Source organism: Urtica dioica, chromosome 9 (genome assembly GCF_054948205.1).
Source record: "Urtica dioica subsp. dioica isolate 48M chromosome 9, U.dioica_male_clone48M_v1_H2, whole genome shotgun sequence".
Classification (NCBI taxonomy): Eukaryota; Viridiplantae; Streptophyta; class Magnoliopsida; order Rosales; family Urticaceae; genus Urtica; species Urtica dioica.
In genome coordinates this window covers 8,005,485-8,023,287 of record NC_142764.1, presented here as the reverse complement: position 1 = coordinate 8,023,287, position 17,803 = coordinate 8,005,485, and the positions used below count along the sequence as shown (strand labels likewise).

The window sequence follows — 17,803 nt, the reverse complement described above, 5'->3', positions numbered from 1 at the left end:
ACAAAACAAAAACAAAACAAAACAAAAAATGGTTCATTAGGTATATAGCCATATTTACACTTTCATGCTATATAGCCAACCTTCGTAAATACTAGATAAATGATCACGTCCATATATTTACACGCGTAAATAGACGTAAATATTCCACCATTTTATTACAATGAAATGGCAAATCAAGAATGTCACGTCATGTTTGTAGCCATTTACCTAGTATTTATAAAAAAATGTGGCTATATAATAATGTGACAGTGTAAATATGGCTAGTTACCTAGTTATTTGTTTTAAAAATAGCCCACCAGACCCGCAATAAATAAATTAACTAAAAAATAAATTAAATTTACTATTTAGTTAATTAATTTACTGCAGGCTATTTTTTTAATAAAAGAAAACTTTGGCTAGAATCTTATAAGGATTTAGGGGATTGGTTAGTTGCAAAAAATTCTTCTTATATATATATATATATATATATATATATATATATATATATATATATATATATATATTCAAAACAATATGCTTTCGGAACAAAACGAACGGGCGGATCTAAAAGTACGATTTGATCTTCCTTAATTTATTTTTTATTTTGTACAATTTATCTATTTTTCAAATAGTTTTGAATGGTCCACAAATATTTAGACACGGATTTGGGACCGAACATTTGTCTTGATTCGTGATAATTTGAATCGAACGATTAATTAAACACTTGATAAAAAATAATAGGTTGACCGTAATTAGTCATCACATAAAAATTGTAAGAGAACCAGTAAAATCTACACTCGAATGTTCATAAAAAAATAATTGATGCAACTTATCACGAGTTAGAAAAATTGGTTTATATATATAATTTAAACGCTCTTAATTTTCGTTGTTATATATTTTTATAATCAAAATAATTGCAAACTGTCTTCCTACTTTCACAAATACTATTTAATTAATATTGTTAACACCACCTACCCTTAAATTTGTACTATTACATATTTGTATAATTCCATTATTCTATATTTGTATTATTATTATTATTATTCCATTAATTATACTCTTTAGTTAGTTTAATTTATTGCACGTTAATGGGCTATTTTTTTAATAAAATGAATTTTTGGCTACTTTTTCAAAAAAAATGATATATTATTGGGCTACTGATCTAATTCCTCCTTCTAAAAATGACCATATTAAAATGAGGTATTTATAGATATTTTCCCAAAAAAAAATAAAGGGTGGTCTGAGCCGCTCCCATACTCAAAGTGGGTCCGCCTTGAGAACATGTGTGTCGAAGAATTTTAATACCGCTATATATTTATACCGATTCAAAATCACAAGTATACCGAATATCGATTGCTATATCGATAACTTTCATATAAAATAATATATATATATATATATATATATATATGAACTATGAAGAGTATAAAATTTATACTCATTTAATTCATTTTATTGTAAATTATTTAGATATAATCAATTAATAATATAACTTATCTAAACCTCTTACGTTAATATTTTAATCAAAATTTCTAAAAATTAAGAAAATAGTCCAAATTCAAGCAAGATGCATGCGTCATATTATGGAGACGTAGGCATGAGTTGAGTTGTTTTTTTAATATGATTTTTTTATACGAACTAGCCAATCCAAACTAAGTGTTTAGTAAAATAGTCAAGGTTTCATAAGTGAGTGCAGTCTAACCACTTATAGTGTAAAAATACTAATATTCCCTTAATGTTTTGGTAAACTTGTTTTCCCAGGATTTCAAAATATTCAATCTAGATCATCCACTAATTTTTTTAATGCACTTTCTATATTTACCAAATAGCTTTAAAACTAATTCCATCGTCAAAGCTAGGCAACAAAATTTCAAAAAATTTAATCATACCTTCAATTTTGTTAATCCAGTTTTAAAACACATAAATAGGTTACATGATTTTAGTCAAAGTACATGATTTCAAAAATTGTAATCGTGCCTTCAAAAAATTTAATCCACTTATAGCAGAAAAAAAAAAACCTAGCTACAAATCAAGTTTGAATCCCTCATCTAAACATGCAATAAAATATTTGAAGTCCAGTCATGATCTGCAACGAGAAGGCAACGAAGTGTCAAAATATTTAACCCACTATTCTATAACAAAAATACTCCAACCGAAGAAGAAGAAGAAGAAGAAGAAGAAGAAGAAGAAGAAGAAGAAGAAGAAGAAGAAGAAGAAGAAGATGGCGGTGGTGATGACGATAGACGGCGATCTTCGACGGAGATCGATGACGATAGATATTGAAATCGAAGAGGATGGTGATGAAAATTGACAGCGACGATCTCTAGATTATGGAGAGATCTAGTACTGAGAGGCTCCGCCACCTCTTTGTCGCCTCCGGCTGCGTTGCGCGTATCCGAACTGTCGGAGATTATGGAAAGAACATAATTGATTTTCTTTATTTGTCAAAAACTCTGACTCGTGACTCAGAGTAGGTTCTTCATACTTTCAAATTTCAATTCTCAAATGTTTGTACACCGTAAGATTATGCTTAATCTAATGGTTGAAAATAAAGTAAAAAAAAAAATTGATTGCCAAGGATTGGTATCTCTATCAAATGGCAGGAAAGAATTTGTAGTCTTTTTTAGGATTCGAGAAGAGAGTTGAAGTCTTTGGGCCTGGGCCATGTCCGCGGGCGATTGAAAATATTTATTTCCTTTTATTAATTAATTTTTATTATTTTTCTTAATTTGGCTGAGTATTATTCACAATTACAAATTTAATTGTTATAAACTTTTAATTTTTTTTTATCTAATTATTTAACAATATAATAATTACTTATCAAACATAAAATAAAAAAATGTATCATGTGTGATAATTTAACTTTAAAAGATTGATAAAAGTATTTAAATATAATAGATTAGATATTACTAATATTTAATACATATTATTATTATTAAGATATATATATATATATATATATATATATATATATATATATGACATGTGTTATAATATAATGAAACTATTTCATTACTATGTTATGTACGAGTTTTTATAAATATTTGTTCACTGAATACCATCTCGGTAAGTCTGATATTTATCGGTAAATCACGTAGATAATGGTAAGTTCACCGGTACGGTTTACCTTTATCTTCACTGGATACCCCGGTAAACCAAGGATATCTCCCGGTAACCCAGTAAAATCTGAGTCTTGGTACGATATTGGTAACAGTATTCAAATCCTTGGTTACAACGACTTTTTCTAAGTTATATAATATAAATATATATCTCTACCTTTTTATATATAAAGGGTTGCTCAAAGAAATATATCGATAAAAGTCAAAGACTTATATTACAAATTTGTGCAAAGTAAATTAAAAAATTTCTACAATAAAAAGATGAAAAGTGTACTTCAATTAATCGTAAATACTGTGAGGTTACTCATTTGTGCAGGTAAACAGTCATTGTCATATTAAACGAATCGTAAGCGGAAACGCCGACTTTCACTTGTTGCAGATTGCGATTTTAAGAGTCTTGCCCGACTGAAATCTACATCCAAAAAAGAAATAATGCACGTAAAGTAACAAATTATGTAAATATATATATATATATATATATATATATATATAGTTATATACAATGTAAGTACACAACTATTTTAAAAAAATAGTATGGGACTTTAAGCATATTGATTAATTAAAAATAAATAAATATCCAAAACAAGTGTTATATGTTTTGGTTGAGGTTGAAAAGTAAGTTAAATAAGACGAAGAGTACAATGTGAAGAGTGGTTATTGGGTAGCTCAAGGCTGGAAAGGGGAGGCCGGTTCATCGGACACAAGCACGGAATCTAGTTGGTGGAAGTGTTTATGGAAGCTGCCTATCCCACCTAAGGTGAAGTTGTTCATGTGGAAACTGTGTCATAATTAGATTCCAACGAACATCAACCTAAAGCATATGAGAGTCGCCAGCAACGATCACTGCCCAAGATGCGGACGAGAATCATAAACGAGTTTTCACGCGTTGTGGGGTTGTAAGGATGTTCACAAAATATGGAAGCTTGCGGGGTTAAATAATGGGATACAAATATGCGAATCGAATGATATCATCGAAGGGATGGCAAGACTCACCCGGGAGATGAAGAGAGAGGAGCTGGAGGTGTTCCTTATGCTTTTTTGGCATGTGTGGAACAATAGAAACAATGTCGTGATGAAATGTGAGAGATGGTCGGTAGCGAAACTAGTGGAGGGGTGCGCTATTTATCTGATGGACTTCGCTAATAGTAATAAATTGAAGCGAGGATAAGGGCTGGATAAAGACAGATTGAGGAAATGGACACCACCGACCGAGAACTTCGTGGTTGTTACAATGGACGCTGCTATCGACATGGCAACGTCGAGGTGTAAAATAGGTATGGTGTTGTGACGAAGCGATAGTAGCCTGGTGGCTTCAGCGATTAAAGCCATTTCGCAGCTGTTACGACCCCCGGAAGCAGAGGCGAGAGCTGTCCTCCATGGGATCCAAGTGGCGGCTCAACTTGGCAATAGAGATGTTATAATTCAGTCTGACTGTCAGCAGGTAATCTCGCTGACCAACAACCAGAAGACTCAGGTGAACGAGATAGGTTTGATTGTTGAAGAAATCCGGCACTACAGCGAGATGTTTCAGAGTTGTTCGTTTTCTCATATTCGGCGGGAAAGCAATATCCCTGCCCATTATTTGGCTAAGTTTTCTTCGAAGTTTGATACTTTTAAAGTCTGGAACTGTTATGGGCCTCCCTGGCTGAATTCCTTAATTGAGGCGAACTTGCCTGTTTAATGAAAAGTTATGATTTTATTTAAAAAAAAAAAGTAAGTTAAATAAAAGTCCCACATGGATATTAAAGAAGGATTTTAAAGGTAAATAACACTACATAAAGTAAAGGTTTTAAACATTAGAGATATCCAAGATTTAGGCCACTAATAAGCTATATATTGAGCCTTTTTTATCTATAACAATTGTTATGCATTGCACTTAAACAACAAAAACGATCTTCAAAAGGCTAGAATAGTTCATTGGGCCATTAAGAATATTGCCCGGTGAAGATAATGAAGAGAAATGATTATTGAATATAATAAAAAAAGTTATTTTATTAGCTCATTGATTAGTAAGTTGTTTTCTAATTATAATCAATTACAAATATCATCCATAACATCCGTATTAAATTGAATTACATGTTTCTAAGTTCAAACGGTGATCTAAAACATGATCAGTGATTAATTTAAGTTTGGGTAAAAAAACCCTTCAAAAAAATTGTTGATCGTGGTTGAGTCATTTTTAAGCTGGGATTTTTTTTAAAGCAAAAAAAAAAGACCTAACAACAATTAATCAGGCTCTTTTGTTTAATTTAAAGGGAAAATATTTAGCAGGCTCCTTGTAGAAAAAATCAATCGTTAATATATAATATATATATGATTTCTAGTTAATATAATATTTTATTATATTTATAATATAAAAATAAATCACAATGAGCAATAACTTTATATTAAAAATCGTAAAAAAAAATAAAATAAAAACAAATCGGTAACGCTTTTTTTTTTTTTTTTTTTTCTCGAAATCAGTAACGAAAATAAGTACAACACATTATGTCTCATTTCCAAGCAATTTATTGTTGATATACAAAGCTAATTCAAGTTTGAATTAAAAATTAAAAAATAGAAAATAGGGGAGACAGAAAGGGAAGACATTTAAATGTAACTAATAGACCATAAAAACATATATTCAAAATAACTTCTAATTATTTTTGTACAAATCGCGCCAGAGACAACATCAAACTAGTATATATAAATACCTCATATATACACATTATATAGCAATTAGACTTCTCTATGTTTTGGTTAGAAAAATAAAGAAAATATTCAGCAAAAAAAAAAAAAAAAGCTGTTAACATATACTATATCTATGATTTATATCAAATATATTATTTTATGATATTTATAATATAAAAATAAATCACAATTAACAATAACTTTATCTCCCTAAAAAAAATGAACAATAAACTTTATCTCAAAAATCGTTAAAAAAAAAAAAAAAACAAATTAGTAACGTTTTTTTTTTTCTCGAAATCAGTAACGAAAATAAGTACAACATGTCATGTCTCATTACCAAGCAATTTCTTATTAATATACAAAGTTAATTCAAGTTTAATTTAAAAAAAAAATAGAAAAGAGGGGAGACAGAGAGAGAAAGAAATTTAAATGTAAATAATAGACCATAAAAATATATTTTCAAAACAACTTTTAATTATTTTTAATAATGTAAATATAAATATGATCCGAAACAAAAGATACCGCGCACCAAGAGGCATGACATCAAAATTAGTACATATAAATACTAGGGATGTGCACGGTCCGGTCCGGTATAAAATCGGTCAAAAAATCAAATCAAACCAGTTTAAACGGTTTAAAAAAATTAAACCAGACCGGACCAAGTAAGAAAATAACCGGACCAGACCGAACCGGTTAAAACGGCTCGATCCGGTTTAAACCGTTTTAGACTGGACCATTAGACCGATTTAGACCTTTTTAAATCGGACATTTTATTTTAACCTATTTTTTATTTATATTTTTCTTAAATAATAACCGGTCCGGTTCTCTTTTAGACCGTTTTGGACCGTTTTAGACCGAACCGTTTTAGACATATTTTTTATTCAAATACTAACCGGTCCGGTCCAGTCTAAACCACAATTTAAAATTTTTAGACCGGACCGGACCGTTTAAAAGTTCAAACCGGATCGAAATGGTGAAGTTTTAAACCATTTAAAACCAGGCCAATGGTCTAAAAACCAACGGTCCGGTCCGATTTACGGTTTTATTAGTTTTTCTGTGCCGCCCTAATAAATACCTCATATATTACACATTATATAGCAATTAGACTTATCTATGGTTGTTTTGGTTCGAACAATATAAATGAAATATTCAGCAGGCTCTGTGTAGAAAAAAAAAATCAATTGTTAATATATAATATATCTATGATTTCTAGTTAATATATTATTTTATTAAATTTATGATATAAAAATAAATCACCATGAATAGTAACTTTATATTAAAAATCGTAAAAAAGAAAAACAAACAAATGTGTAATTTTTTTCCTCTCGAAATTATTAACGAAAATAAGTACAACATGTCATGTCTCATTACCAATCAATTTATTGTTAATATACAAAGTTAATTCAAGTTTGAATTATTAAAATAGAAAATAAGAGAGACAGAGAGAAAGACATTTAAATGTAAATAATAGACCATAAAAATATATTTTCAAAACTACTTCTAATTATTATTTTTATTTATGTAAATATGCATATGATCTGAAATAAAAGATACCGTGCTAGGAGCACGATATCAAAACTAGTGTATACGAATACCTCATATATACACAGCAGGCTCTGTGTAGAAAAAAATCAATTGTTAATATATAATATATCTATGATTTCTAGTTAATATATTATTTTATTAAATTTATGATATAAAAATAAATCACCATGAACAGTAACTTTATATTAAAAATCGTAAAAAAGAAAAACAAAAAAATGTGTAATTTTTTTTTCTCTCGAAATTAGTAATGAAAATAAGTACAATATGTCATGTCTCATTACCAATCAATTTATTGTTAATATACAAAGTTAATTCAAGTTTGAATTATTAAAATAGAAAGGAAGAGAGACAAAGAGAAAGACATTTAAATGTGTTACAGATTATTCTAGAATTAGTGTTATAGATTAATCTAGAATTAGTATTAATTACTAGGGTTTATACTTACTATTATTAGCATTCATCTTGTATATAAATACCATGCTAATCTAATGAATAAAATATCAGAAAATTTGTCCAAATACCTCTTCACATGGTATCAGAGCCTAAAATCCGAAATCAGCCTCTCTAAATCCGAAATTAAGCCTTCCCAAGTTCTGGGTTCGAATTTTGAATCCCTCGGCCGAGACTTTGTTCCCAAACAAACCCTAAATTCCCAATTTTTCTAGGGTTTTGAAATCCCAACTCAAATACACCTATTTCGTTGATTTTTTAATCTCACCACCCAGCTAGAACGCCCGAGCATCGTGTTTCAACCAAGTCTGTGCCGGTCGCCGTCCCGGAAACTCGCCCACGCGCCGCCGAAGCTCCTCCACGCGCCACCACTCGCTGACAAAACGCGCCGCGCGTGAAGCCCACGCGCCATCCTCCAGGCGCCGTTTTTCAGTTCTACCGCTTCCCACCGCCTCGTCGACCTCTCCTCGGCCTGTTTGACCAATTTTTTGGTGGTTTCTCTCACCGGTTGCATCTGCCTCCGTCTTTGCATCGTCGTCGCATCGTCTTCAGTCTCGCTGCTTGCCCCCAAAACCCGCTGCCCAACTCTCGAAATCGGAATGACTGAACGAAAGATTGTCGGTGTTTCAGAGATGGTGCCCATGCTCTCGAAGATTACGGACCACAAGTTAAATGGTTCGAACTATTTCGATTGGAGCAAGAGCATTCGTTTGTTCCTCCGAAGCATCGACCAAGACAACCACCTGACCGACACTGCTCCTAATGACAAATCGCGGAAAACATGGCTTCACGATGATGCTCGTCTTTTCCTACAAATCAGGAACTCCATTGACAGTGAGGTAATTGGTCTCGTCAACCATTGTGAGTTTGTTAAAGAGTTAATGGATTACTTGGAATTCCTTTACTCCGGAAAAGGAAACCTTTCTCGCATATTCGATGTGTGCAAAGCCTTCTACAGGGCTGAGAAACAAGACCAATCACTCACCGCTTACTTCATGGAGTACAAGAAGACCTACGAGGAGCTTAATATGTTGCTGCCCTTCAGTCCCGATGTGAAAGTTCAACAACAACAACGGGAGCAAATGGCTATTATGGGCTTTCTTGCGGGACTACCTTCAACGTTCGAGACGGCAAGGACTCAAATCTGTTGGAATCGATCTAGGGTTTAAGAAAATAATTAACGCTTCGGTAAGCGGCGGAATTTTAAAAAATTTCTTTTACAAGTAAAAACAGTTTTTACTAACCTAGACAAAAGAGCAAGTACATATAAATAAAAACTATTATGAGCTAAGAAGTTTACTAACCTTTCTTGAAGCTTGAACTTTGAGAAGCTTTTGGAAAGTTTGCAACGCTCGTCTCCTCGCAGCACGTCTCTCTTTCTTTCCTCGGCAACTCGAGCAACCACGATGGTTTCTATCACTAAATCACTCGAAATAAAAGGAATCAGTGAGTGGGCACTTTTAAACACTACGACTTAAGAACGAGTCTTGAAGTCGCAGAGCTAAACTCTAGGTCTAATGAGGACCTAGGTGCCAAAACAATAAAACGAAATTGACTAGAGAGAGAGAGAGGAGAGGGGCGGCCAACAATGTCTAGAGAGAGAGTCTCTCAATCTTTAACTTATGTTGAATGTCTGAAATGAAGGGAATGAGGCCTCTATTTATAGGGGAGGTTTTACTTTCCATAAGGTAGTTTCCTCTTTCATTGAATATCACATATTCATGAGCAAATATTGCTCTCCTTCCCTTAGAGTCACTCGGCCAAATAGGCTTCTAGAAGCCCTTGGATTTGTTTCCTCTTTTGTTCCCTTCCTTACTTGGCCGAAATTCCCATTACCATGTATAGGAAATTTGTTTCCTCTTTTTCTTTTGGCAAGTATCTAAATACATTAATGCACAAAATAATCTCTCTTTCACACTAAGGGCTGCACGAAATTTGGTCTCCCATTCACTTTGGTTGGACGGCCAAAAGCCTTCTAAAAAGGCTTTCTAGGTTTTTCTTTAATTGTTCATGACAACATAAGAAAAGCCCATTAAGAATTTTCAAGTAAAATTCTATGAAATGAAATTAATTCACAAGGCCCAATAAACATGTTATGGCCGTGTGATATAATATGTCATCATATGACATTGTCAAAAAAAATTTATTGACATTCATTTCATGCCATGTCCAAAAAGACAAAATTACCCTTTCGACAATTTTCGTTATTGTTTTGACTTGGCTTCCAGTTTAACTATTCCTAATCGATGTGATTCGTGACAGTGACCTCATGGACCCAAATGAACAAAGCTTGAGCTAAATACTTGGACTCAAAAGTTCACAAACATTTTCCAAGTTTAGCTTAATGCCAACTGACTCCACTAAAGAGTTGACACTGAAAATCTCTCGGTTCAAATGAATTTATTTTCTACTCAAGAATTCAACCTAATTATGATGAGCGGATCCACTGAATATTATCTATGTTTACCCTTCATGAATGTCATCAGCTAGTCGGGATTTACTAAATTACCATTTTACCCTTCTAGCTGTTATTTCCTCAACTCCTTTGTCGCTTGTGAATAAGTTAGAAACAATGTATTGACGAGGAGCTAACAAGTCACATCGTTTCATCCAAAAGAGTCAGGACTCAATTTGGACACTGGCCAGTTCATTTATTCACACTCCAAGGAACAAAGCATGAGGTGACATACATTGCATTTCAGCAATCTTGTACATGAATTCCATATCTATGAGAACTTCACAAAGTTACTCATGACATTCTCACAACTTAGTACTTCACCAATAGGCCATGTTCGGAATCACATAGTGAGTCCGAACTCTGACTTTCTCAAATGAGAATACGTAAGCTGTGAAATGGCATGTCTCATTTCAGGATTAAGGTAAGCATGATGCAATTCATACATAGTGACTTCGAGACATAAGAGGTTAAATGGTTTGTTCTTATCTTGTCTCTAGAAGTGCACTGGTCAATTCAGTACCTTCGAAAGATACCTAGAAGAACTATAGAGTCTCCAACTCTCAATGCCCCATAACCAGACATCATAGATTCTCCTAACAATCATACTGAGGTCAATAGTCCTTTGACCCTTAGATTGCGAATATATCGTTTTAAGCAAACTACGAAGAGTTTGTTCATGCAAATCTACATTTGTCTCTTCGTACGTTGTTTAGTTTGTTTATGGACTAAAAGACTAAGGTTTTATCATAAAGCTTCAGACAAGGAAGATTGAATGAACGTATCAACTTTATTAATAAATAAGCAGTTACAAGCAAGAGTCTTCGTAAGACTATATGACATCAAATGTACATAAATACACACTACAACTCTTCTTGTGGGTACCATTGACAACAAAATCATCTCAGGATCAGACATCCCTTCCCTCCAAGAGGTGTTTAGTCGTATTCTCCGTACCGAATGACCTCCGACTACTCAAGTTAGTGGTGCTCTATTATCTCGAAACTCATATGGTTCGGGGCGCTCGGCCTACTACAAACCGGGAGAGGGTTCACGGGCCTCTGACACTCGTCCCATGGAGCAAGGCACGATTCATTGTAACTACTGCAAGAAACCGGGCCATACCAAGGATGAGTGTCGAAAGCTCCAGTACAAGAATCAGAAGAACCGTTCCGCTCACGTTGCATCATCATCTGACAACTTTGTTCAAGTCCCTGCCGATGAGTTTGCCAAGTTCTCACAGTACCAAGAATCACTAAGGTCTTCAGATTCCCATGTTGCTACCATTGCTGAATCAGGTAAAACAAATGTGTGTCTCATGTCCTCATCCTCTAAATGGGTCATAGATTCTGGTGCTACAGATGATATGATAGGTAACTCCAATCTCTTCTCCACCTTTACATCTCATGCTTCCGCTTCCATGGTCACCTTAGCCGATGGCTCTTCTTCAAATGTCATTGGCTTGGGCACCATCACTCCAACTCCATCCTTACCTTTATCTCGAGTTTTACATTTTCCCAAATTATCATTCAATCTCCTATCTGTTAGCCATCTCACAAAAACCCTAAATTGCTCAATCTCTTTTTTCCCCGATTCTTGTGTTTTTCAGGATCCCACGACGAAACGGATTATTGGTAAATGACATGTATCTGGAGGCCTCTACATTCTCGACACATCCGAACATATAGCTTGTCCAAGTGTCACATCCGCATTTGACGAACATTGTCGCCTAGGCCACCCTTCTCTTCCTCTCCTCAAGCAACTTTGTCCTCAATTTAGCTCGGTTTCTTCATTAGACTGTGAGTCATGTCAATTTGCTAAGCATCATCGTCTTAGTTCGAGTCCTAGAATAAATAAACGGTCTAGTGTTCCCTTTGAATTAGTCCATTCAGATGTTTGGGGTGCTTGTCCAGTTGCGTCCAAACCGGGGTTTCGGTATTTTGTCACCTTTGTTGATGATTTTTCTCGTGTAACCTGGTTGTTTTTAATGATATCCCGTTCTGAATTATTTTCAATATTTTGTACTCTTTGTGCGGAAATTCGAACTCAATTTAACGTCTCTATTCGCACTCTCCGTAGTGATAATGCCAAGGAATACACGTCCGGTCACTTTCAAAACTATATGGCGCAACATGGTATTCTTCATGAAACCTCTTGTGTCGATACACCATCACAAAATGGAGTGGCCGATCGCAAAAACAGACATCTTCTCGAAACAGCACGTGCCCTCCTATTTTAAACACATGTTCTAAAATGTTTCTGGGCTGATGCCATCTCTACCGCATGTTTTCTCATTAATCGCATGTCATCCGCCGTCCTTCGAGGTGCCATTCCATACAAAATTTTGTTTCCCAATAAAGTCCTTTCCCCGGTTAGTCCAAAAGTCTTCGGTAGCACATGTTTTGTTCGGGATGTTCGTCCAGGTCTCACAAAATTAGATCCAAAGTCTTTAAAATGCGTGTTTTTGGGGTATTCTCGTCTTCGGTAGCACACGTTTCCATTGATGTAACTTTTCAGGAACACTTACCATACTTCACATCCGAGAGACCAGCCTTGCCTCCACCTGAGAATGATGACCTTTTAGTCTACTCAGTCACTTCACCAGACATTTCACCACCTTTAGACCCACAAGACCCACAAGTCATCCCTCAATTAGCGTCTAACTCCATGAACACCACCGAACCTGCTCCCAGTCTTGCGCCACCTCCTCTTCCTCGACAACCTATCATTTACACTCGACGCATCCGCCCAACACCACACACACTCATCGATCCTCCAGCGACATGTCCTACGCCGGGTCCTTCATCGTCAGATCCACCTCAGACCGAAGATCTTCCCATTGCATTACGCAAAGGTAAGCACCAGTGTACCTATCCCATCTCTTCCTCTATCTCATATAATCTTTTGTCATCCTCTTCATATGCCTTTGTTTCATCCCTTGACTCCATCACAATTCCTAAAACTGTTCGTGAAGCCTTAGACCATCCAGGTTGGCAAGAAGCAATGACAGAGGAAATGAATGCCTTAGATGACAATGTACTTGGGAGCTGGTTACTCTTCCTTCAGGGAAACGAGCAATTGGATGTAAATGGGTCTTAACGGTCAAAATGAATCCGGATGGAACACTTGCTCGATTGAAGGCCCGGTTAGTCGCCAAAGGCTTTGCCCAGACCTATGGCGTTGACTATTCCGATACCTTCTCTCCGGTCGCGAAGTTGACATCTGTTCGCCTTTTCATCTCCTTGGCGGCAACCCATGATTGGCACCTGCACAAACTCGACATTAAGAATGCGTTTCTACATGGGGACCTACATGAAGAGGTGTACATGGAGCAACCACCGACTTTTGTTGCTCAGGGGGAGTATGGCAGAGTGTGTCATCTTCGAAAAGCATTGTATGGGCTGAAACAAAGTCCTCGTGCTTGGTTCGGAAAGTTCAGCCAGGCCCTTGAACAGTTTGGGCTTTTAAAGAGCAAGTCTGACCACTCCGTGTTTTTTAGGAAACCGAAAGACGGTGTCATTCTCCTAGTTGTTTATGTTGACGACATAGTAATTACAGGAAGTGATACTACCGGCATTTCGTCTCTTAAAACCTTTCTCCACAATCAGTTCCACACGAAGGACTTGGGTACGCTGAAATACTTCTTAGGCATCAAAGTAGCGAGAAGCAGAAAAGGTATATACTTATCACAAAGTGTTGGAATCGATCTAGGGTTTAAGAAAATAATTAACGCTTCGGGAAGCGGCGGAATTTTAAAAATTTTCTTTTACAAGTAAAAACGGTTTTTACTAACCTAGACAAGTGCAAGTACATGTAATTAAAAACTAACATGAGCTAAGAAGTTTACTAACCTTTCTTGAAGCTTGATCTTTGAGAAGCTCTTAGAAAGTTGCAACGCTCGTCTCCCCTCGCAGCACGTCTCTCTTTCTTTCCTCGGCACCTCGAGCAACCACGAAAGTTTCTATCACTAAATCACTCGAAATAAAGGAATTAGTGAGTGGACACTTTTAAACACTACGACTTAAGAACGAGTCTCGAAGTCGCAGAGCTAAACACTAGGTCGAGTGAGGACCTAGGTGCCAAAACAAGAAAATCGAAAATAAACTAGAAAGAGAGAGAGAGAGGAGTTCGGCCAACAATGTCTAGAGAGAGAGTCTCTCAATCTCTAACTTATGTTGAATGTCTAGAATGAGAGGAATGAGGGTCCTATTTATAGGAGAGGGGTTGGCCTTGGAAAGAAGTAGTTTCCTCTTATTTTCCAAGCCTTTATGAGCAATCTTTTATTACCCATTCCTATCAACATAGGCGCCCACCTCATGCACATCCACAAGGGATTAGTTTCCTCTTTTATTCCATGCCTTTGACTTTCTCTTGGCTTGTTTGGCCGAAATCCCATGTGCATCCATATGCTAATTTGTTTTCTCTTTTTCTTTTGGCAAGTATCTTGATACATTTATGCACAAAATATTCTCTTTCTCTTGGGTATTTTGGGCGCCCATCTCTCATCTAGAAGGAGCTTCTAGAAGCTTCTTCATTTGTTCATGACAACATGAGAAAAGCCCATTAAGAATTTTCAATAAAATTCTTATGAAATGAAATTAATTCACAAGGCCCAATGATCAAGTCATGCCCGAGTGACATCAAGTCATCAAATGAACTTGTCAAAAAATTTATTGACATTCATTTCATCCTATGTCTCAAAAGACAAAAATACCCTTTTGACTATTTTCGTTCTTGTTTTGACTTAGCTTCCAGTTTAACTATTCCTATCGATGTGATTCGTGACAGTGACCTCATGGACCCAAATGAACAAAGCTTGAGCTAAACACTTGGACTCAAAAGTTCACAAACCTTTTCCAAGTTTAGCTTAATGCCAACTGACTCCACTAAAGAGTTGACACTGAAAATCTCTCGGTTCAAATGAATTTATTTTCTACTCAAGAATTCGACCTAATTATGATGAGCGGATCCACTGAATATTATCTATGCTACCCTTCATGAATGTCATCAGCTAGTCGGGATTTACTAAATTACCATTTTACCCTTCTAGCTGTTATTTCCTCAACTCCTTTGTCGCTTGTGAATAAGTTAGAAACAATGTATTGACGAGGAGCTAACAAGTCACATTGTTTCATCCAAAAGAGTCAGGACTCAATTTGGACACTGGCCAGTTCATTTATTCACACTCCAAGGAACAAAGCATGAGGTGACATACATTGCATTTCAGCAATCTTGTACATGAATTCCATATCTATGAGAACTTCACAAAGTTACTCATGACATACTCACAACTTAGTACTTCACCAGTAGGCCTTGTTCGGAATCACATAGTGAGTCCGAACTTTGACTTTCTCAAATGAGAATACTAAGGTGTGAAATGGCATGTCTCATTTCAGGATTAAGGTAAGCATGATGCAATTCATACATAGTGACTTCGAGACATAAGAGGTTAAATGGTTTGTTCTTATATTGTCTCTAGAAGTGCACTGGTCAATTCAGTACCTTCGGAAGATACCTAGAAGAACTATAGAGTCTCCAACTCTCAATGCCTCATAACCAGACATCATAGATTCTTCTAACAATCGTACTGAGGTCAATAGTCCTTTGACCCTAAGATTGCGAATATATCGTTTTAAGCAAACTACGAGGAGTTTGTTCATGCAAATCTACATTTGTCTCTTCGTAAGTTGTTAAGTTTGTTTGTGGACTAAAAGACTAAGGTTTTATCATAAAGCTTCAAACAAGGAAAGAATGAATGAACGTTTCAACTTTATTAATGAATGAATAGGCAATTACAAGCAAGAGTCTTCATGAGACTTTATTACATCAAATGTACAAAATAAAGATTACAACTCTTCTTGTGGGCACCATTGACAACACAAAGGAAGTATGTACTTGATTTGCTTTCCGAGACAGGAAAATTAGGGGTCAAGCCGTGTAGTGCCCCAATGGCTCCCAACATGCATCTTACGAAGGAGGGAAAACCAATGGAGGATCCTGAACGGTACAGAAGATTGGTCGGCAAACTAAACTATCTCACTGTAACTCGCCCAGACATTGCATACTCTGTTAGCATAGTAAGCCAGTTCTTGGCGTCTCCGACAGTTCACCATTGGGCAGCATTAGAACAAATCTTGTGCTATTTGAAAGGAGCACCAGGACGTGGAATTTTATACTCGAATCATGGTCATACTCACATCGAATGCTTTACAGATGCAGACTGGGCAGGATCCAATATTGATAGAAGATCGACGACTGGATATTGCGTCTTTGTGGGAGGAAACTTGGTCTCATGGAAGAGCAAGAAGCAACATGTTGTATCGAGATCCAGTGCTGAGTCGGAGTACAGAGCTATGGCACAAGCAACGTGTGAGATAATGTGGATACATCAGCTGTTGACAGAGTTGAGTTTCGACATCACTTTGCCGGCGAAGTTATGGTGCGACAATCAAGCTGCCATCCATATCGCATCCAATCCAGTTTTCCACGAGAGAACAAAACACATTGAGATTGATTGTCACTTCGTTCGTGAAAAGATCCAACAAGGCCTGATTTCCACATCCTATGTGAAGACAGACGATCAAGTAGGAGATATTTTAACTAAGGCTCTTTGTTGTCGCACGAAAATGAACAACTATTTAAAACCTCGGGCGGTTCGATCCAAGGCCGGACCAAGTGATCGCACCCGGGCCAAGAGTGTGAACTCGATAGTCTCGAGCTAGGGTTCTCTCCGATCAACCCGCCTCTCGGGAGAGGTGGGGGGTGAGGAGGATGGGTGACCGTGCCTTGGTTGTCGGCTGCCTACGTACCCGTGCGTGGGATCAGGTCAGAACGTAGTTCAAGCGTGTGTGACGCAATATGAGGCGTGGAGCCTTGGCGAAGAGGCGTGCTCGACGAAGGAAACGGAGCGCGAGGAGTCCTCGGCAGCGTCTCAGAACTTCGGAGATCGCGCACGCGTCTAGCGTGTTAGACGCGCGAGGGTAGCTCTAGTTGAGAACCCTAGGGGCGTGCTTGAGCACCGGAGAACGTTCGGCCAAAGGGAGCGACGTCCGGGAAGTTCCCGTGAGTGCTTCGGGACCTTTGAGAACGAGGGAGAGAGAAGAGAACCTGCTTCAGGCCAAATGTGGCATCCAGAGAAGCAGAGAAATCGAGCGTGTCGATAAGAGATGAAGAGAATTATTGGATATTTTGGGATGGATTTTCCCCTCAATGAGAGAGGGTATTTATAGGTGTTTGGGAGCCTTAGAAGGTCCCTTTTTCGTCCATGTGGGACTAGGATCGCGCCTGCCATCAAGTGGAGGCGCACGGCGCGCGCGGCGCACAAAGAGCGGTGCACAACGCGCGGCGCGCGGCGCGCGGCGCAAGGGGCGCGGCGCGCGTGTCACCGGGCATGGCGCGAGGATCACCAGGCACGGTGCAGGTCGCGCGGCGCATGGAGCGCGTGGCGCGCGCCTGTATGGCGCGGCGCGCCGTCTGCTGCACGGCCGGCCGGCGTAGCGTGCTGTGTGCGTGATGGACGGCTCGTCTTGGCCGGGTTCTTGCGGGCCTTCGAATGTCATTCTTCTCACGTGAAATATGAAGCTTT

General features: G+C 37.1%; 1 pseudogene; it reads left to right on the top strand.

Annotated features, from left to right (window-relative positions):
* The first annotated feature begins 8,644 nt into the window (after nt 1–8,644).
* On the top strand, nt 8,645–11,856 carry LOC149384790 (uncharacterized; annotated as a pseudogene).
* The last annotated feature ends 5,947 nt before the right edge of the window (nt 11,857–17,803 follow it).